At 38.4% G+C, this 24,212-nt stretch overlaps 1 protein-coding gene across 1 annotated transcript in view; it reads right to left on the reverse strand.

Moving 5' to 3' along the window:
* The window catches only part of LOC126235971 (ubiquitin carboxyl-terminal hydrolase 7), a 253,893-nt gene that overhangs the window by 49,119 nt on the left and 180,562 nt on the right, over window positions 1-24,212 (reverse strand). The gene's annotated exons all lie outside the window — the stretch shown is intronic.

Consider the following 24,212-nt stretch of genomic DNA (forward strand, 5'->3'; position numbering starts at 1 on the left):
CCAAGTCCTTTGCTGTCTCTGACAGAATTACAATGTCTTCGGCGAACCTCAAAGTTTTTACTTCTTCTCCATGAATTTTAATACCTACTCCAAATTTTTCTTTTGTTTCCTTTACTGGTTGCACAATATACAGATTGAATAACATCGGGGACAGGCTACAATCCAGTCTCACTCCCTTCCCAACCACTGCTTCCCTTTCATGCCCCCCCCCCCCCCCCCCCGACTCTCAAACCTGCCATCTGGTTTCTGTTCAAATTGTAAATAGTCTTTCGCTCCCTGTATTTTACCCCTGCCACCTTTAGAATTTGAAAAAGAGTATTCCAGTCAACATTGTCAAAAGATTTCTCTAAGTCTACAAATGCTAGAAACGTAGGTTGGCCTTTCCTTAATCTTTCTTCTAAGATAAGTCATAAGGTCAGTATTGCCTCACGTGTTCCAACATTTCTACGGAATCCAAACTGATCTTCCCCGAGGTCGGCTTCTACCAGTTTCTCCATTCGTCTGTAAAGAATTCGGGTTAGTATTTTGCCGCTGTGCCTTATTAAACTGATAGTTCGGTAATTTTCACATTTGTCAACACCTGCTTTATTTGGGATTGGAATTATTATATTCTTCTTGAAGTGTGAAGGTATTTTGCCTGTCTCATACATCTCGCTCACCAGATGGTAGAATTTTGTCAGGACTGGATCTCCTAAGGCTGTCGGTAGTTCTAATGGAATGTCGTCTACTCCTGGGGCCTTGTTTGGATTCAGGTCTTTCAGTGCTCTGTCAAACTCTTCACGCAGTATCATATCTCCCATTTTATCTTCATCTACATATTCTTCCATTTCCATAATATTGTCCTCAAGTATTTCGCCCTTGTATAGACCCTCTACATACTCCTTCCACATTTCTGCTTTTCCTTCTTTGCTTAGAACTGTGTTTCCATCTGAGCGCTTGATATTTATACAAGTGGCTCTCTTTTCTCCAAAGGTCTCTTCAATTTTCCTGTAGGCACTATCTATCTTACCCCTAGTGCGATAAGCCTCTACATCCTTACATTTGTCCTCTAGCCATCCCTACTTAGCCATTTTGCACTTCCTGTCGATCTCATTTTTGAGAGTTTTGTATTCCTTTTTGCTTGCTTCATTTACTGTATTTTTATATTTTCTCCTTTCACGAATTAAATTCACTATTTCTTCTGTTACCCAAGTATTTCTACTAGCCCTCATCTTTTTACCTACTTGGTCCTCTGCTGCCTTCACAACTTCATCCCTCAGAGCTACCCATTCTCCTTCTACTGCATTTCATTCCCCCATTCTTGTCAATCGTTCCCAAATGCTTTCCCTGAAACGCTCAACAACCTCTGGTTTTGTCATTTTATCCAGGTCCCATCTCCTTAAATTCCCACCTCTTTCAGTTTCTTCAGTTTTAATCTACAGTTCATAACCAATAGATTGTGGTCAGAGTCAACATCTGCCCCTGGAAATGTCTTACAATTTAAAACCTGGTTCCTAAACCTCTGTCTTACCATTACATAATCTACCTGATACCTGGTAGTATCTCCAGAGTTCTTCCATGTATACAACCTTCTTTTATGATTCTTGAACCAAGTGTTAACTATAATTAAGTTATGCTCTGTGCAAAATTCTACCAGGCGACTTCCTCTTTCATTTCTTCCCCCCAATCCATATTCACCTATTATGTTTCCTTCTCTCCCTTTTCCTACTCTCTAATTCCAGTCACCCATGACTATTAAATTTTCATGTCCATTCACTACTTGAATAATTTCTTTTCTCTCATCATACATTTAATCAATTTCTTCATCATCTGCAGAGCTAGTTGGCATATAAATTTGTACTACTGTAGTAGGCGTGGGCTTCGTGTCTATCTTGGCCACAATAAGGCATTCACTATGCTGTTTGTAATAGCTTACCCGCACTCCTATTTTTTTATTTATTATTAAACCCACTCCTGCATTACCCCTATTTGATTTTGTATTTATAATCCTGTATTCACCTGACCAAAAGTCTTGTTCCTCTTGCCACCGAACTACACTAATTCCGACTATATCTAACTTTAACCTATCCATTTCCCTTTTTAAATTTTCTAACCTACCTGCTCGATTAAGGGATTGACATTCCACGCTCCGATCAGTAGAACGCCAGTTTTCTTTCTCCTGATAACGACTTCTTCTTGCGTAGTCTCTGCCCGGAGATCCGAATGGGGGACTATTTTACCTCCAGAATATTTTACCCAAGAGGATGCCATCATCATTTAACCATACAGTAAAGCTGCATGCCCTCGGGAAAAGTTACGGCTGTAGTTTCCACTTGTTTCAGCCGTTCGCAGCACAGCAAGGCCGTTTTGGTTAGTGTTACAAGGCCAGATCAGTCTATCATCCAGACTGTTACCCCTGCAACTATTGAAAAGGCTGCTGCCCCTCTTTAGGAACCACACGTTTGCCTGGCCTCTGAACAGATACCTCTCCATTGTGGTTGCACCTACGGTATGGCCATCTGTATTCCTGAGACATGCAAGCATCCCCACCAATGGAAAGGTCCATGGTTCATGGGGGGGAGTACATATGAGAAAACAAAAAAAGTACCATATAACATTTTAGAAAACAGAAGGTGGGCTAGTTGTGTCAAAACCTAAGTCAATGCCAAATCGACATCAGGAAACTTGCACTCCGAGTGCCATGATTAACAGTATATGACGTGGTGTACCACCAGCAAGGGGTGAGCACGGAGCAGCTTACACAAGGAAGTAAGTAAACTGGCACACCAGGTTAGCAATGGTATTGCCATCTGTTGATGGGAAAAATAATGCAGGGCCAACTACCCCATGCATTCACAATTTGAATTAGTGATTTACACACAAAGGAAAGAACATTACAAAAAAGTTGAATGCAAAGCATTAAGAGTGCATTATGAGCAGTAAAGGAACACATTGAAACAGGAGCAGTACTGAACCACACCAAAACTTACTGGGTCCAGTGACTTGAAGCTTATGTATAAAACCATAAAACTAATTGATTTTTTTTTCCCTTTTTCCATGAGTGGCACGAAAATTGTAAATTAGTGAGGATACACAAAGCAATGTGGAATAAGTCAAGAGTTTAAAGAACACACACGTGCCACTCCTATTAACCATCTTGCTACTGAATTCATTCAAAATGCACCATGGATTACGGTTAATGCTACAGATAATTCTGTTTTTTCTAAAACATTTAAAACAGGGCCTTTATGTTGAATATGTAAAATGCTACAATCCATGTTTATATCTGATATCGAGAGATTATAGTTTTTCAGATGAGTGGTGAGGGTGGATATAGAATTCTAAGTCTGGATGCTCTCTGAACCGTATGCTAAAGGAGTGGCCAGTTCGACCTTTGCAGGTGAAAGGACACTCACTACATTGGATGTGATGAGACACCTGACTGTGTGTAGTGATTGCCTTCTCTAGTTTCATGGGGCTTCAATAGGTGTCCAACCTCACTGAGGTTTTTAGAATTAACATTACTAGAAGATGATACGGTAATTTGGAACAGATTCTTAGATACGACTTTAGATTGCATTTGCTGGAGAACAACAACATCATTTGGCTGGTAACCATTAGCAAGTGCTATAAATTTAACAATATCCAGTTCTGTTTTGAGAGAAGGTTCTAACTGTGCAATAATACACTGCACAAAAAGCAGCCTTTTATGCGGCTTTGGGTGAACTGGAGAGCAATGAAGAATAGAATTAGTCATTGTTTGTTTCCTGAATAAATTAAAGTGAATTTAACTGTCCCATAACAATTTCCAAGTGAAAAACTGAGACTGTAAAGCCCAAATCCTAAAATGAGAGTGCAAAGCCAGAGTGGTATTCTATAATATAATGTATCTTGGGGTGAATTTTGTTAAAATCTTGTTGAAAAAATTGCAGTTGGAAAGTACTCCGATATACAAACGTAGGATGTCATTGATACATATTTTGTTAAATGTAACTGATGTAAATGTTAGTTTTTATACTCATAAAGGGAGATCCCATGGCTAACCCATCAGTTTGTCCAAATACGATGTTGTTGAAGGCAAAGTAGTTATGGTCCAGAAAGATTTTGAGCAGATGAAGAAATTTGTTAATTTTTTGTGAACCTAGACAAGAGTACTGCCGTAAGGTACTTTAAATTATATAACAACTAATGGGGAAAATTACAGTTCCATTAGTGGTGGGTATCCCATGAAACTACTAAATGCCTTCTCTGAGAACTACCTATAACAGACAGTTATGAACCCCACTCATGATGGAAATATACTGGATCTAATGGAAACAAATAGACACTTATCAGTGACCGTGATGCAGTTGTGGCAACAATCATTACCTCAGTACAAAGTACAACTAAAACAAGCAGAAAGATATATACATTCAGTAAACTAGATAAAAAATCAGTATTGTCACATCTCAAAGAGGAACTTCAAACTTTCAGCACAGTTCAGGAGCATGTAGAGGAACTCTGGCTTACACTGAAAAGAATAGTTGACCATACACTATATAGGTAGGTACCCAGTAGAACAATTCATAATGGGGCGGAAACTCCACGGTATACAGTCACTATAAAGAAACGTCTAAAGAAACTGATATTACTGTATAATAGGTGTAAAACAGCGTAGGATTACAAATAGAGAGATGCTGAATGAAATGCGGTTTGGCTGTCATGAGAGCAAAGCATGATGCCTTCAATGTCGACCATAGCCGAATAATGTCAAATGATTTCGCAGAACCCAAAGAGTTTCTGGTCGTACGTAAAAAGCTGTTAGTGGCACCAAAGATACTGCCTAGTCCCCAGCAAATGAGACGGGAACTGAAATTGAGAGTAGCAAAGCAATTGCTGAAATGCTGAACTACATTTTAAAATGTTCCTTTACAAAGGAACATACAAGAGAATTGCTGCAGTTTAATCTTGAACTACTGAAAAGCTGAATGAAATAAGTATTAGTTTCAGTGGTTTGAGAAACAGCTGAAATTGTTAAAACTGAACAAAGCTCCAGGCCCCAATGGATACCCGTTGGATTCTATACTGAATTTGCGGCTGAGTTAGCCCTTTTTCTAACTATACTCTATCACAGTTGCCTCAAACAAAAAACTGTGACCAGTTCTTGGAAAAAAACACAGGTCACACCCTTCTACTAGCAGGGTAGTAGAAGTTATCCACAAAACTACTACTGTCCAATATCCTTGATGTCAATTTGTTGTAGAATCTTGGAACATATTCTAAGCTCAAACATAATGAGGTATATTCAACAGAATAACCTCTTCCATGCCAACCAGCATGGATTCCAAAAACATCCATAATGTGAAATCCAAATAGCACTTTTCTCACATAACATAGTGAAGCTTTGGACCAAGGCAACCACGTAGATGGTGTTTCTTGATATCCAAAAAGCATTGGACTCAGCACCACACCTACGCTTAATGTCGAAAGTACGGTCATATGGGGTATCAAGTGAAATTCGTAACTGCATTGAGGACTTTTTGGTAGGGTGGACATAACATTTTATCTTGGATGGAGAGTCATCATCAGATGTAGGTAACTTTGGGTCTGTCCCAAGGAAGTGTGTTGGGACCTTTGTTGTTCATGTTGTATATTAATGACCTTGCAGACAATATTAACAGTAAAATCAGGCTTTCTGCAGACGATGCAGTTCGTACTATCTGAGAGAAGCTGCATAAATATTCAGTCAGATCTTTATAAGATTTCAACATGGTGCAGAGATTGGCAACTTGCTCTTTATGTTCAGAAATGTGAAATTTTGCACTTCACAAAATGAAAAATGCAATATGCTATTACTATAACATCAATGAGTTGGAATCCGACAACTCACAGACACCTGGGTGTAACGGAATATGAAATGTAATAAGCTCATAGGTTCAGTCGTGAGTAAAACAAGTGCTAGGCTACGATTTATTGGTAGAATAATGGGGAAATGCAATCAGTCTACAAAAGAGGTTGCTTACAAATTACTGTGTGACTGGTTCTGAGTTATTGCTCAAGTGTGTGGGACCCATACCTAATATTGAACCAGGGGATATTGAATGTATACAACAGAAGGGCAGCACAAATTGTCAAAAGTTTGTTTAATCCATGGGAGAGTGTCAGAGAGATTCTGAAGAAACTGAACTGGGAAACTCTTGAAGATGGATGTAAACTATCCCGAGAAAGTCTGTTAAAGTTTCAAGAACAGCTTTAAATGATTACTCTATGGATATGCTACAACCCCCTGTGTGTCACTCACATAGGGATTGTGAGGATAAGATTAGAATAATTACACGCACTGACGCATTGAGACAATCATTCTTCCCACACTCCAGACATGGCTGGTACAGGAAGAAACCCTAATGACTGCACAATGGGACGTGCCGTCTGGCATGCACCTCAAGGTCGTTTGCACAGTATAGATATAGATGTAGATGTAGAAGGTGTAATCAGTAACTGGAATCACCTCTTTAATAGATATATATGTTCATGTACATGCTTACGATACCCAGAGTTACTAGATTTGTATTACTAGTTTGAGATGTATAATTAAATCACCTCTATTTTAATGGCATAATTGTCATGGAATAAATAATGCTTACTGAGGAAACTTTGCAATTCTTTAGCCAGCATATAATCTGCAGCATTAAAAGCATTAATAACTGGTCTTAGAGGAGCCTTTTAGGTGTTGTGAAGCTCCATAATAAAGCTGCAAATCCAAAGCAGACGACTCAACAAGGCTTACGTAAGATGAGATGTGAGAGAATTAAATTTTACATCATGAATGACAGGCATATCTTAATTTAGTGAGGACACATATAAAGGTGCACGATAATGAGTCATAGTCATAGGTTACAAAACTAAAAATAAAATAACTGATAAGTGGTCTTTGTCCACTCGCACAATGACATCTTGGTGTCTCTGAAGCTTCCTACTAATATCACACTAAATGGATTAGTCTTGCACCTGATTTTGATTATTTACTGTGCCAAGTTGTGGTGCAATGGCTTTATTCGGCTTTTGAGTGCTGGCACACTCTGTGGAGGTACCAGATTTAGCCTGTTCTAGGGAAGTGATAATATGGGCCACCAATGAAAACTTCATGTTTCGATTAAATGGGGAGCTACTGCTATGGGATAGCCTTTTATTTAAAAAGCAAATTCCTTCACAATTAAAAACTATGGTAGTTTGGTTCTCGAGCATGTGACAGAAACTCTACTCACTTTTAGGAGCTGCTTCTAAAACAGAATCAAATCTTACATCTAATTTTTCTAGCTTCTTGACATGAGAATAACATTATCCTTCAATCAATAAGATAAAAAATATGCTTATATACACTTCCCCTCCCATGAACCACGGACCTTGCCACTGGTGGGGAGGCTTGCGTGCCTCAGCGATACAGATAGCCGTACCTTAGGTGCAACCACAACGGAGGGGTATCTGTTGAGAGGCCAGACAAACATGTGGTTCCTTAAGAGGGGCAGCAGCCTTTTCAGTACTTGCAGGGGTAACAGTCTGGATGATTGACTGATCTGGCCTTGTAACACTAACCAAAACGGCCTTGCTGTGCTGGTACTGTGAACGGCTGAAAGCAAGGAGAAATTACAGCCGTTATTTTTCCCGAGGGCATGCAGTTTTACTGTATCGTTAAATTATGATGGCATCCTCTTGGGTAAAATATTCCCGAAGTAAAATAGTCCCCCATTCAGATCTCCAGGCAGGGACTACTCAGGAGGATGTTGTTATCAGGAGAAAAAAAAAACTGGCGTTCTATGGATCAGAGTGTGGAATGTCAGATCCCTTAATCGGGCAGGTAGGTTAGAATATTTAAAAAGGGAAATGGATAGGTTAAGTTAGATATAGTGGGAATTAGTGAAGTTCGGTGGCAGGAGGAATAAGACTTTTGAGGGTTATAAATACAAAATCAAATAGGGGTAATGCAGGAGTAGGTTTAATAATGAATAGGAAAATAAGAATGCGGGCAAGCTACTACAAACAGCATAGTAAACTCATTATTGTGGCCCAGATAGATACGAAGCCCACACATACCATAGCAGTTCAAGTTTATTTGCCAACTAGCTCCGCAGATGATGATGAGATTGATGAAATGTATGATGAATTAAAAGTAGTGAAGGGAGACGAAAATTTAACAGTCATGGGTGACTGGAATTAGAGAGTTGGAATTAGAGAGTAGGAAAAGGGAGAGAAGGAAACGTAGTAGGTGAATATCGACTGGGGTAAAGAAATGAAAGAGGAAGCCGCCTGGTAGACTTTTGCACAGAGCATAACTTAATCATAGCTAACACTTGTTCAAGAATCATAGAAGAAGGTTGTATACATGGAAGAACCCTGGAGATACTAAAAGGTTTCAGATAGATTATATAATGGTAAGACAGAAATCCAGGAATCAGGTGTTAAATTGTAAGACTTTTCCAGAGGCAGATGTGTACTCTGAACACAATCTACTGGTTATTAACCGTAGATTAAAACTGAAGAAACTGCAAAAAGGTGGTAATTTGAGGAGTTGAGACCAGGATAAACTGAAAGAACCAGAGGTTGTAGAGAGCTTCTGGCAGAGCATTAAGGAATGATTGACAGGAATGGGGGAAAGAAATACAGTAGAAGAAGAATGAGTAGCTCTGAGGGACGAAGTAGTGAAGGCAGCAGAGGATCAAGTAGGTAAAAAGACGAGGACTAATAGAAATCCTTGGGTAACAGAAGAAACATTTAATTTAATTGATGAAAGGAGAAAATAGAAAAATGCAGTAAATGATGCAGGAAAAAACGAATACAAATGTCTCAAAAACGAGATCGACAAAAGTGCAAATCGGCTAAGCAGAGATGGCTAGAGGACAAATTTAAGGATGTAGAGGCTTAACTCACTATGGGTAAGATAGATAGTGCCTACAGGAAAATTGAAGAGACCTTTGGAGAAAAGAGAGTCACTTGCATGAATATCAAGACCTCAGATGGAAACCCAGTTCTAAGCAAAGAAGGGAAAGCAGAAAGGTAGAAGGAGTATATAGAGAGTCTATACAAGGGTGATGTTCTTGAGGACATTATTATAGAAATGGAAGAGAATGTAGATGAAGATAAAATGGGAGATATGATACTGCGTGAAGAGTTTGACAGACCTCTGAAAGACCAAAGTCAAAACAAGGCCCCGGGAGTAGACAACATTCCAATAGAACAACTAACAGCCTTGGGAGAGCCAGTCATGACAAAACTCTACCATCTGGTGAGCAAGATGTATGAGACAGGCAAAATACCCTCAGACTTCAAGAAGAATATAATAATTCCAATCCCAAAGAAAGCAGGTGTTGACAGATGCGAAAGTTACCGAACTATCACTTTAATAAGTCACTGCTGCAAAATACTAACCCGAATTCTTTACAGACGAATGGAAAAAATGGTAGAAGCCGATCTCAGGGAAGATCAGTTTGGATTCTGTAGAAATGTTGGAGCACATGAGGCAATACTGACCCTACGACTTATCTTAGAAAATAGATTACGGAAAGACAAACCTACATTTCTAGCATTTGCAGACTTAGAGAAAGCTTTTGACAATGTTAACTGGAATACTCTCTTTCAAATTCTGAAGGTGGCAGGGGTAAAATACAGGGAGCAAACGACTATTTACAATTTGTACAGAAACCAGATGGCAGTTATGAGAGTCGGGGGGCATGAAAGGGAAGCAGTGGTTGGTAAGGGAGTGAGACAGGGTTGTAGCCTCTCGGAGAAGAAATAAAAACTTTGAGGTTCGCCGATGATATTGTAATTCTGCCAGAGACAGCAAAGGACTTGGAAGAGCAGTTGAACGAAATGGACAGTGTCTTGAAAGGAGGATATAAGATGAACATCAACAAAAGAAGAACGAGTATAATGGAATGTAGTCGAATTAAGACGGGCAATGCTGAGGGAATTAGATTAGGGAATGAGACGCTTAAAGTAGTAAATGAGTTTTGCTATTTGGGGAGAAAAGTAACTGATGATGGTCGAAACAGAGAGTATATAAAATGTAGACTGGCAATGGCAAGGAAAGCGTTTCTGAAGAAGAGAAATTTGTGAACATCGAGTATAGATTTAAGTGTCAGGAAGTTGTTTCTGAAAGTATTTGTATGGAGTGTAGCCATGTATGGAAGTGGAACATGGATGATGAATAGTTTGGACAAGAAGAGAATAGAAGCTTTCGAAATGTGGTGCTACAGAAAATGCTGAAGATTAGATGGGTATATCACATAACTAATGAGGAGGTACTGAATAGAATTGGAGAGAAGCGAAATTTGTGGCACAATGTTATTAGAAGAAGGGATCAGTTGGTAGGGTATATTCTGAGGCATCAAGGGATGACCAATTTAGTATTGGAGGTCAGCGTGGAGGGTAAAAATCGCAGAGGGAGACCAAGAGATGAATACACTAAGCAGATTCAGAAGGATGTAGGTTGTAGTAAGTACTGGGAGATGAAGAACATTTTACAGGATACAATAGCATGGAGAGCTGCATTAAACCAGTCTCTGGACTGAAGAAAACAACAACAACAACAAGAACAACAACAACAACACATACACTGTCAAAGAGAAAATGAGTAAGTTTTTTACCAAATGTAAGGTTAGTTACACAGGCTTTTTTGTTTGGTGGCCCTTAATTAGGGATAGCTACTAAATGGTGTATGCCTATTTCCCATAGTGAGGACTTCAAGGTCCAACCAGTTTCTATCTTGCCTAGGGTAAAATGTCCTCTTTTAACAGAAGTCTGCATATCTTTAGTTTCTTTAACCTATGACTATGATGCACTATAGTGCATTGTGTGTGTCCTCACATGAAGGATTTTGGAAGACGATTTCATCCCCATTATCCAAAGTGATCCTAATTTCGATAAGATGTGATTCACGTGGCGGAGTTCAAGCCCATTGAAGCAGGAGAGTGTTTGATGCGCTGGAGCAGCACTGTGGGGACTGCATTCTGGCTACGGTGTACCCAGAGGCCACTGGCATGGGCCTCGAGTGACTGGCGTATTCTCCGGATCCGAACACATTTGACTCCTTTTTGTGGGACTATATTAAACACAAGGTATACTGCAATAACCACGAAACTATTGCTGAGCTGTAAAGAGCCATTCAGTAGGTCATTGACAGTATCGATGTTCCGACACTTCAGTGGGTCATGCAGAATTTTGCTATTTGTTTGCGCCACATCATCGCCATGATGGCAGGCATAGTTTGTAACTAATTTACGTTTTTTTTTCCCAATACAATACATGCAGCTTTACTGTATGGTTAATGATGATGGCGTCCTCTTGGGTAAAATATTCCGGAGGTAAAATAGTCCCCCATTCGGATCTCCGGGCGGGGACTACTCAAGACGACGTCGTTATCAGGAGAAAGAAAACTGGCATTCTACGGATCGGAGCGTGGAATGTCAGATCCCTTAATCGGGCAGGTAGGTTAGAAAATTTAAAAAGGGAAATGGATAGGTTAAAGTTAGATATGGTGGGAATTAGTGAAGTTCAGTGGTAGGAGGATCAAGACTTTTGGTCAGGTGAATACAGGGTTATAAATACAAAATGAAATTGGGGTAATGCAGCAGTAGGTTTAACAATGAATAAAAAAATAGGAGTGCGAGTTTGCTACTACAAACAGCATAGTGAACGCATTATTGTGGCCAAGATAGACACAAAGCCCATGCCTACTACAGTAGTACAAGTTTATATGCCAACTAGCTCTGCAGATGATGAAGAAATTGAAGAAATGTATGACGAGATAAAAGAAATTATTCAAGTAGTGAAGGGAGACGAAAATTTAATAGTCATGGATGACTGGAATTCGTCAGTAGGAAAAGGGAGAGAAGGAAACATAGTAGGTGAATATGGATTGGGGGGAAGAAATGAAAGAGGAAGCCGCCTTGTAGAATTTTACACAGAGCATAACTTAATCATAGCTAACACTTGGTTCAAGAATCATAAAAGAAGGTTGTATACCTGGAAGAATCCTGGAGATACTAAAAGGTATCAGATAGATTATATAATGGTAAGACAGAGATTTAGGAACCAGGTTTTAAATTGTAAGACATTTCCAGGGGCAGATGTGGATTCTGACCACAATCTATTGGTTATGAACTGCAGATTGAAACTGAAGAAACTGCAAAAAGGTGGGAATTTAAGGAGATGGGACCTGGACAAACTGACTAAACCAGAGGTTGTAGAGAGTTTCAGGGAGAGCATAAAGGAACAATTGACAGGAATGGGGGAAAGAAATACAGTAGAAGGAGAATGGGTAGCTCTGAGGGATGAAGTTGTGAAGGCAGCAGAGGATCAAGTAGGTAAAAAGACGAGGGCTAATAGAAATCCTTGGGTAACAGAAGAAATATTGAATTTAATTCGTGAAAGGAGAAAATATAAAAATACAGTAAATGAAGCAAGCAAAAAGGAATACAAAACTCTCAAAAATGAGATCGACAGGAAGTGCAAAATGGCTAAGCAGGGATGGCTAGAGGACAAATGTAAGGATGTAGAGGCTTGTCTCACTAGGGGTAAGATAGATACTGCCTACAGGAAAATTAAAGAGACCTTTGGAGAGAAGAGAACCGCTTGTATGAATATCAAGAGCTCAGATGGAAACACAGTTCTAAGCAAAGAAGGGAAGGCAGAAAGGTGGAAGGAGTATATAGAGGGTTTATACAAGGGCGATGTACTTGAGGACAATATTATGGAAATGGAAGAGGATGTAGATGAAGATGGAATGGGAGATACGATACTGCGTGAAGAGTTTGACAGAGCACTGAAAGACCTGAGGCGAAACAAGGTCCCGGGAGGAGACAACATTCCATTAGAACTACTGATGGCCTTGGGAGAGCCAGTCCTGACAAAACTCTACCATCCGGTGAGCAAGATGTACGAGACAGGCGAAATACCTTCAGACTTCAAGAAGAATATAGTAATTCCAATACCAAAGAAAGCAGGTGTTGACAGATGTTAAAATTACCGAACTATCAGTTTAATAAGTCACAGCTGCAAAATAATAACGCGAATTCTTTACAGACGAACGGAAAAACTGGTAGAAGCGGACCTCGGGGAAGATCAGTTTGGATTCCGTAGAAATGTTGGAACACGTGAGGCAATACTAACCTTACGACTTATCTTAGAAGAAAGATTAAGGAAAGGCAAACCTACGTTTCTAGCATTTGTAGACTTAGAGAAAGCTTTTGACAATGTTAACTGGAATACTCTCTTTCAAATTCTGAAGGTGGCAGGGGTAAAATACAAGGAGCGAAAGGCTATTTAAAATTTGTACAGAAACCAGATGGCAGTTATAAGAGTCAAGGGACATGAAAGGGAAGCAGTGGTTGGGAAGGGAGTAAGACAGGGTTGTAGCCTCTCCCCGATGTTATTCAATCTGTATATTGAGCAAGCAGTAAAGGAAACAAAAGAAAAATTCGGAGTAGGTATTAAAATTCATGGAGAAGAAGTAAAAACTTTGAGGTTTGCCGATGACATTTTAATTCTGTCAGAGACAGCAAAGGACTTGGAAGAGCAGTTGAACGGAATGGACAGTGTCTTGAAAGGAGATGAACATCAAGAAAAGCAAAACGAGGATAATGGAATGTAGTCAAATTAAATCGGGTGATGCTGAGGGGATTAGATTAGGAAATGAGACACTTAAAGTAGTAAAGGAGTTTTGCTATTTAGGGAGTGAAATAACTGATGATGGTCGAAGTAGAGAGGATATAAAATGTAGACTGGCAATGGCAAGGAAAGTGTTTCTGAAGAAGAGAAATTTGTTAACATCTAGTATAGATTTAAGTGTCAGGAAGTCGTTTCTGAAAGTATTTGCATGGAGTGTAGCCATGTATGGAAGTGAAACACGGACGATAACCAGTTTGGACAAGAAGAGAATAGAAGCTTTCGAAATGTGGTGCTACAGAAGAATGCTGAAGATAAGGTGGGTAGATCACGTAACTAATGAGGAGGTATTGAATAGGATTATGGAGAAGAGAAGTTTGTGGCACAACTTGACTAGAAGAAGGGATCGGTTGGTAGGACATGTTTTGAGGCATCAAGGGATCACAAATTTAGCATTGGAGGGCAGTGTGGAGGGTAAAAATCGTAGAGGGAGACCAAGAGATGAATACACTAAGCAGATTCAGAAGGATGTAGGTTGCAGTAGGTACTGGGAGATGATGAAGCTTGCACAGGATAGTGTAGCATGGAGAGCTGCATCAAACCAGTCTCAGGACTGAAGACCACAACAACAACAACAACAACAACAGTTCAATAACTGAACCCTGTACAATGACATTATAGCCTACCTCCTGGAGCCTGCACCCTTCTAATGGCTCACTGTATATATTGGCAAGCCACTACGGCTCCTCAAAGTCACATTTGAATATGATTAACACCTGGCTTGCCAAAATATGCTGTTTTCTCAACAACATCAGACAAAACTCTCAAGAACTTTGCAGTCAGTTATTACAGTGGAACAGTCTCAAGCAGAGAGAGAGGGAGAGATAGATAGATAGATAGATAGAGATAGAGAGAGAGAGAGAGAGAGAGAGAGAGAGAGAGCTACAAAAGCCAGAAGCAAACACATTAAAATACGATACAGCACTGAGCACACAACTTACACAAATAATGTAGGCGAGTGAGGAGAGTGATCAGATGGTTATTTAAGATACAAGGTGTGATCGAAAAGTAACAGGAATTTTTTTCCCCCAATTTCACGGGATTTATACACCCGATTTTCAAAATTTTTATTATCGAGCTGATACGTCTGTGAGCTGAGGTATGTTTGCATTTTCAGCTGTTTTGAATATTTAATTTATTGTTGACAGTCAAAAAGGTTATTCGTGTCTTCAAGTGCTCACTGAATTTTTACTTTTGAAAAACACGCATCAAAGAATATGCATTAAATATGGAATAAAGTGACACACACAAACTCTTGACCGTGGCTTTTGGCGAATCTACTACGATTAAGACAAGATGTTACAAGCGATATATATGTTTCAAAGAGTGTCAAGAAGACTAAGGTAACAACTTCCCTGGACACCATAGCACATCAATTACTGACGATAATGCGGAAGTAGTAAAAAAAAAAAATTGTTCTAGATAATTGCCAAATCACTATCAGAGAGGTTGCTGATGCCGTCGGCACATTCTTTGGCTCATGCCAAGCAATTTTTTCGGATGTTTTGGGCATGAAATGTGTTGCAGCAAAGTTTGTTCAGAAATAGCTGAATTCTGACCAAAAACGCCGCTGCTAAGCCATGGCTCAAGAAATGCGGAATGATGTCAACAACAATCCAGAACTTGTAAAGAAGGTTAAAGAGATGCCAAAATATTGGTATAAAAGTATGACTTTGAAACCTAGGCTCAACTGTACCAATGGAAACGGCCTGAAGAACTAAGACTGGCGGTGGGGGGGAATCTACATGTTTAATTACATGTGAAAGTTTTTCTCAATGTTTTCTTTGATTACAATGGGACAGCCAATAATGAATATTACCTGAAAGTTATGTACCATTTGAATGTAGCAATCTGAAGTAAACAAGCAGGGCTGTGGCAAAACGTCTCATGGAAATTGCATCATGATAATGATCACATTCGCACCCCACTGCTTGTTCATAACTTTCTGGCAAGAAAAAAAAAACAAACCCATTATGTTGCCTCAGTCACTCTATTCACAAGACATAGACCCTTGCAACTTCTTTCCATTCTCAAGGCTGAAAGGATGTCATTTTGCCACCATTCATGAGATAAGAACAGTGTCATCAAATACCATGCCGAAAAGTGAGTTCCGGAAGTGCTTCCAAGACTGGAAAAAGTAGTGGCACAAGTGTAATATATCTGTAATACATTATTTTGAAGGAGACAAAGTTGACAATGATGAATAAATAAAGATTCTTCAAGAGAGACAAAAATTCCCATTATTTTTTGATAATACTTCGTATGTGTTTGACCTATTGAACATAAGGTTGAGTAATACGATATTTTTTCCAGATTGTTGCAGCAGTGAACCACTATTATGTGTTTACTATTCAAATACACATGGCCATTTGATAATGGGGTTACGTCCTTGGAAAATATAATTTGAACAACAACAAATTTCTAAATCAAGCAATAAAGATAAGGAATATGGTTTTAGAAGCTTGCACAGGATAGAGTAGCATGGAAAGCTGCATCAAACCAGTCTCAGGACTGAAGACCACAACAACAACAACAACAACAACAACAACAACATGGTTATTGATAGATAATGTGCAGGAATATAAATTCAAAAAAATTAAATCATATCTCTTTCAGCATTATTTGAATGTAAGTATGGGTTTTCTGAAATTACAAATGGGGTTGTACATCACTAAACATGCACATTCATAAATTATTCATCATCAATATAATCTTCTACAGTTGGCTAGGTCTGTTTAGAACATACAGCTCTCCATATTTTCCTGTCATCCCACTCCTGCCAGTTCATATTCTTTTAACATTCCCATGTCTCCTAAATCTTGCCTACCCTATGGTTAATGCATCTGTTTCTCTTTAACTATTTTCCCCTCACTCCTTACTATACTTATAGTAACTAAATTGCAAACAACAGCATTTCAACCAAAAATTGTTTAACAACACTCTAGTACAGAACTGGGCTATGTCAAAGTAAAATAACATTTGGTACATTCCTAGAAATAAAGAATGTAAAAAATTTGCCTTAAAATTTAATAAAAAATGCTAATATTTAGTAGTTTCTACAGTACTGTGTTGTATATAATTATTCACACTGGCACAGGTGTGAGAGTGACAATGTGTGCCATGTTTAGCAGTTATCTATAAGGTGAGTTTCTCTGACTGTTTCAGTACAATCACACCAACCCACTGAAATAAAGCTGGCAAAGAAATAAGTGATGAGGTTTTTGTGAGTGACCAAGATTACTTTAATCTGGATCTGGAGAACCAAGTCTTGCAAAGAAAAATATGTGTGATTTTATAAGTGTGATGGAGACTATTAAAGTAATGCAAGTAAAATTTGTTTTTGTATTATGTTTATGTGCTCCATTTGGTCAATATTAATATTTTATAGCGATTCAGCATTAAATAAACTGCGATCACTCAAGTTGACAGTTTCACTTTTGTTCACTTTTGCTCCACTGCTTAAGAATTCAACCATACAGTTACTTTTTGGATATGCACCTATTTAAAGCCAGTTTGACTGTCAGCACCTTTTTCTTTGATGCACATTTATTTTTATGCATTCAAATCTTCACTTCAGAGATTTTAAGTTCTAATGGGAGAAGATATTAAGTGAGATCTTAAAAACTTGACTGCTGCTGGATGCCAAGCCATGCTTTAAAGGAAACCACCCCTTACTGTGAAATAATCTGACATTTTTACAGGTTATGTAATATTCTGTCCCAAAAATGAGGAGCCTGCACCACAATACTAGCCTTTTAACCTTCACTTTACTTGTTCAGAACGTCACAGTTTCACAAACACATATATTCTCCACTTTTTGTAAATAAACAAGGCATATTATGCTGTAAAATGATGCAGCAAATATTAAACACTTCACAGAAACTCCATGAAATCATTTCTGTCATATATAATCAACTCTAGTGTCATCCAAATGTCCGTTACAGTAAAACTCCATTTTTATGATACTGCATTTTATGTTTTCATGCTTTTTACTTTCAATTTAGTCGGTTCCAACAGAAGTCCTATTCTCTGAATATAATGTTTTCCCTAATTAACAATTCCATTTTACAACATTTTCCGCATTTTAAGTTTTCTTTAACGTTTGACGTATTCCTGCTCAAAGTCAGCCTCGAAACAAAGCAGAAAATGCAGAGTTATTAATCATATCATGTACCATTAGAATGGTAAGCAAGATTTTCACTGTCAGCATGTTGGGTCACTGCTGCCTGTATTATAGGTTTGTAGCATTTAGAAGGGTGGGAAAGTAGGACTAGTCACTGCCTTAATTATGATCTCGTGATTATAGTGACGCTAGGAGCAACCTTCCCTCTGCTCACTGTGTTGTATTACAACAGCTTTAATTTCCCAGCATTTATAGAAATAAAGCATTGAAGGCAGCTGTCTTTATAACATGCTTGCACGAATCATTACTTCCGCATGAAATACGCTAATCTGTACTAAGTGCACAATTGGTAAGATCTAATGTCTGATGTAAACATGCCTCCTCAAAATGATTCATAACATGATGACAATTTCCACCCTCTTTCTCACCCAGGACATCTTTGAACCAAGTGGTGACCTGGTCGGCAACAAGTTTTAGATTTCTTGCTTATTGTTCTGTGTTTAGGAAGACAGCCAATTTAGTGTTATAAGTTTCATTTACCGCAATTTTATGATGAATATTATTAATAAGTCTCCCATTAGAAGACGAATATCTTTTTAATGTGGTTTCATGAAAGACTTCTTCTGCAACAACAGGTGCCAAGGGTTGGCCTTCACTATAAAGAGAGGTGCCTGATGAACAATACTTTAGCATGGAAGTAGGCCAAGCTTCAAGAACAAAAGTGACAATCACAGCACCCGTGGAAGATAAATTTGTCATCCACTGAAATATTTCGTGCAATAGGTATATTTTTTTCATTTGCTTACTGCAGAAGTTCAAAACGATTGATGCAATTAAAAATCCCCCCCAAATATAGGCTCTCTTATGGAATATTGTTTTTAGTGACAAAGAATCAAAACCGTTTCCTTTCATTATGCTATTTGTGCTGCATACAGACAGAAAGTGACGAGTGAAGGTTGTGTGCATTAATGGTATTGTTTAAGATCAGAAAGAGGAATGTTCCTCATGCAGAGGTGACTCTAGGCACCAATGAACTGGTATGGAAATTTGATGAAAAAAATTGTAAAACCGGCATTTCACAATAAGTCAACTGTCTGACAGTTTTCCATTGATTTCTCCAAGTGTTTTGCATCACATCATGACCACAGAGACAAAGCTATTATATGGGATCACATTGCCTCACACCCAACAAACCGAGCTACACTGCACTCCTTCAGCCAGGAAGGTTACGACTACTATTACATTACTCAGAACACTAACCCTATAATCTAGACTTGGCTCCTAACATTTTGGTTGACAAAAAACTTAATGATTCTGTTAAAGGGAGAATTCATCAATTCCTTAAGAGCTGTGATAAATGCCTAGATCTGAATTGTAACTAGGCAGTGAAAGTAGCTTAAAGAGTTTTCCAATTTAATTGATTCAGCTATGCCAGTATTTTATGTACAGTCTAATGGAGTTTATTTTCCCAGTACCTGTGGCTCAATCTGTTTCTTAATTTGTATTGTCTTTCCTGTTTTTCATTTATGACTTTTCATCTAGGAGAATCTTTGGGATTTTGCCTCCAGTTATTTGTCTACATCAAAGTTATCCCCAGCAAAATACTTCCCGTTAGATATTATACTACTCTTAAACTGTCATTTTCCAGTCTCGACACTTTTCGAACTTTAGCTTTGCAATAGCTTTTAGATCTCTCAGCTGTATGTTTTTAATCTCATCTATGCTTGGCATACCTTTCAGATTTTCTTTATTTTTGGGAGCAGTAGAAAATCAGATGGATCTATGCTTGAAGAATATGCAGGCTTGGGCATTATTACAGTACTGCTTCTGGCCAAAAATTCACAAAAAAGCACCAGAGTGTTAGAAGGTTCTTTATTGTGGTGCAACTGTCATGAATTGCCTTTCAAAATGACAGAACAATCAGTCATCATTTCGCCACAAATACAGAGGATTTTTTGGACTGCTTCATGTAACCAGCACTGAACTTTTAAGTGGTACTCCTTATTGACTCACAGATCATGTGGGAAGAACTCGTAGAGCACTATGCCACTAAAATCTAAGAACACAGTAAGCATAACATTCACATGTGGCCACATTTGGCGATTTAGAATGCTTCCTCTGCGACAAATGAGCCTTAGCTTTGACATCATCCATAAACCCATATTTCATTATCTTTCATGACATGTTTCCATAATTCCACATTATTGTTAAATTCATCAAGTGATTAGTGAGCAATTTTCATTCAATGCTATTATTACGTGAAATTCAACAATTTTGGGAAAAAAATAGCTGTCACATGTTTCACAAACATCTGAAAAAATTTCATGGCATAAACCAATTAATTTGCCAACAACACTAATAACTTCTCTTACTGTGATACGGCAATCATTCATAATCATTTCTTCACTTTTTCCACAATTTCATCAAATGATGATGCGCCAGGGCATCCAGAGTGCTTGTAATCTTCAATGTCTTCTCTGCCTCCTTTGAAACACGCAGTTGTTCTTCAGTTTCAACATTTTATTAGCGGAGAACCAGCAACTTTTTTAAATTCCTTAAAGTGTTTATTAATGATTCTACCAAAAGTTGCAGTATTTACATTAGGTAGCTAGTTTAAAACTTTGGAGGTTCATTTTCAAGCCTGGCATTCATTCTGTAAACATTTATAAAGCAAGTGTTGGCACTTAGATGTTTATTAATAAGATCAGCCTCAGTAGCCCAGGCTTGAAAACAACCCTGTATAGTTCAAACTAGTCACCCAATACAAATACTGCAACTGTTGACAGAATCGTTAACAAAAGCTTTAAACACTTATACCCTCGTAAATACTTGTTTTATTCATAGCAGACCCATCGAGATAACATTTCTGAAACTTGGTGCACTCAATTCCATTCTTATGGTAAAATTTAATGCAAACACAAGGAAGGTGGGAAGAAGAACAAGGTCTTCCAACTGTGGAAAGGACTTCAGCAGCAAGAGAGGAGCATAAGAAATAGAAGAAAGAGGCAAATAAGACAGTGGCTGAGGGGAAAAGATTGTGGATGGAAGAATGGACAAAGATGATGGAGGAAGATAGTATAGGAAATAAAGAAAGTACTATATAGAATGGTCAAAAGTAAGAGGTGAGATTTGAGAGAGGATAAAACAATGATTAACAGAAATGGGAAAGCAGTTAATAATGAGACACTGAAGATTGTGTGGAAGAAGTACTTTGAGCACTTGCTAATCTGCAAAGCCTTGGAGGTGAAACAGATTGAAGGAGGTTGAAGTTAACTCTGCAGGGGGTGGGGGGAGGACCTGACACAGGAAGGATTGTAGAAACTTGACTTTTATATTCTGGAGGATATTTAGGAACAGCTGGATACTTGGGAAGAAATTGCGAGACAATATGGACTGAATTTAATTATAAACAAATGTGAGATCACAGTTACAACTAGAAAGAGAGATAGACCAACTAGCGGAATAAGGATTGGAGGTCAACAAACTGAAGAAGGTGGAACGTGTCAAGTACTTGAGAAGTCTGATAGAGGAAAACAGAAGAAACAAGAAAAATCAGAGAACACGGTAGACAGAAGAATTCCTGTGAAGTGTTAGGAGTCTCGTTTGGAACAAAGACATCCCACATAAAAGTAAAGATGTAATATAAAGAAGTTACTACATCCCAATACTGAGCTATGCATCCAAAACATTGGTAATGAAGAAGAGAGATGTAAAGAGGATTACAGCCATGTGAAACGAAGTTCCTCAGAATTAGTGGAAAATCTAGGATGGAATGTAATAATATTGTGAAAAGGAAAGTTGCTATTCTACTCATTGTATAGCAGAGATGCTGAGTCGCTAACAGGCAAAACAAAAAAGACTGTCACAAATAAATCTTTAAACCAGTAAGGCCTTTGTTTAAGAAAAATAAAAAATAAAAGAATAAATAAAAAACAAAACACACACACACACACACACACACACACACACACACACACACACACACACACACACAAAAACTGCAGTTTCAGGCAACTGAAACCACACTGCGAGCAGCAGCACCAGTGCATGTTTGGAGTGGTGACTGGGTGGGGGTAAGGAGGAGGCTGGGGGAGGGATAGTAGGGTAGGGGTGGCAGACCGTGAAGTGCTGCAGTTTGGACAGTGGACAGGAATAAAAAGACTGGGTCAGATGGTGGAATGAGGGCTGTATGGTGCTGGAATGGGAACAGGGAAGGGGCTGGATGGATGAGGTCAGTGACTAACGAAGGTTGAGGCCAGGAGGGTTACAGGAACGTAAGATGTATTGCAGGGAAAGTTCTCACCTGCACAATTCAGAGAAGCTGGTGTTGGTGGGAAGGATTAATATGGAACAGGCTGCGAAACAGTCATTGAAATGAAGGATGACTCAGCATCTCCGCTACATGGTGAGACACAACTTTCCTTTTCATAATATTGTTACATTCCACAGAAGTAGAATAGGAGCAACAAAGAAAAATACAATGAGGAATGGAAGGATAGGGGAAATAGTGAAAGAGGAACCCTTGCAGAGCAGGATAGAAATATCAAGGATAAGATAGTATCGACACTTAAAGAGAATGGAAAATGAGAGGATCCCCAATAAGATACATGAAATGCAAATGGGAAGGAAACAAATAAGACCAAGGGATGGATGGCGGAAAGGTGTGGAGAAGTGTGTGGCAAAAAGAGATGAGGACTGGACCAGGGTAAAAACAGAAAGATTGTGGGAAAACAAGACTAGATGGTGAGGCTTGTATTCCAAACAGACCCAGCCTGGGGCTGGAAACTGTTCAAGACGATGATTTGCAAAAATCATGTAAAGCAGAAGCATTTAGTAGTTGATAGGCACACATAAAAGAAAGAAAACTTGCTATCTTTTGGAGTTATCCTTTGACAAGCTAGAGTAAAACGTGATTAATGTGCAACACCCCCCCCCCTCCCCCTACTATGCTCGTAAGTGGCCTCTAGCCAGCACAATGTATGGGCATTGTGTGTGTGTGTGTGTGTGTGTGTGTGTGTGTGTGTGTGTGGGGGGGGGGGGGGGGGTAGGAAGTTTCCTTTCTTTTTTGTGTGCCTATCAACAACTCAACACTTTTGCTTTTCTCTTAGTGATACCCTTTAATCCTAATGTATTTACATTCTACAAGAACTTTCCTACAATAAAAACATGTAACCTATTTGACAACTGACAAAAGACTAAATATTTGATACATCTACCACCGACAGAGATACTTTTCAGGCATGTTTACAAACACAAAAACAATAAAATCATGCAAATTTGACTAATATAACAAAGCAAAATTGTAAAAATTCCCTTCACTTTTTGAACAGACCTCATACTGCTGTGTTTATTATTTTGACATTAATGTTAAATATTTATTAATTCTACATTACTGTGCAGAAATTGAGTTCTGTTTCCAGTAAATTCATCTGAAGGTCCTTTTGACTGACATACAGATAGTGAAATATTTTGAGGTTTCTGCTGGTGCCATTGTTAGAAGTCCTGTTACTATCTAATATATTACTTTGCTGACAGCGTCTATTGCTTGTTTGTTGTTAATTCTCTTAAATCGGTCTTTCTTTCTTACTTCTTTTGAATGCCATAATTTCTTGTCTTCAATGTAGAGATATGTAATGATAATTTGTATTTCTTTTGTAACATAGTACAGGCTGCAAAGATAGTCTTTGTTTGCTTAATCCAGTTTATAGAAGTATATGTGGTAAAAGGAGCCTGTGACTATTGAAAAACAGTGCCAGACACTGTCTGTAAGTAATCTACAAGTAACCCACTGGTTTTTTAAAAACCTGAAATCAATCCATCAGATGCAGACTGTATAATTGTCCAAAAATGTGTAGGGGGAAAACAAATAACTGCAACTGGTTATAGTCATTTGTATTTCCAACTGATTATTCTATGACTGAGCTAAAATGACTAGCATCTGCAAAGAGTGCTCTCTACAGAGAAATGTAATTTCTTCTGACACTTAAAAATGATGTCATCAACATGAGTACTAAAATGACTTTTTCTGGCATCTAAAATTCTGATATTAACAAACTTCACTACAACCACTTTGGATTAATAACTGAAGTATCTTCACTCTTTTTAGCTCATTAATACTTTTTCCACAATCAATAAAAGGACCTAAGTCGATATGTTACAATGTCAATGTTTTTCTATTAGTTCTGACATCTATTTGATTTAATATGAAATACAAATATCAGTTTCTTAACACTGCTTGCTCTCTCTATCCATCATTTACCTGCTATTTTGTGATACTGGTTCTGTTAGCTCATCCAGTAGCTAGTAATGCCACTCTCAAAACCCAACAAAAGAAAATGTGCATTTCTTAAATGTAACCGTACCCTCTTATTTTTGCAGATCATTAAGCTTCAGAACATAAATAAAAAGTTTA

This window comes from Schistocerca nitens, chromosome 2, assembly GCF_023898315.1.
Source record: "Schistocerca nitens isolate TAMUIC-IGC-003100 chromosome 2, iqSchNite1.1, whole genome shotgun sequence".
Taxonomy (NCBI): domain Eukaryota; kingdom Metazoa; phylum Arthropoda; class Insecta; order Orthoptera; family Acrididae; genus Schistocerca; species Schistocerca nitens.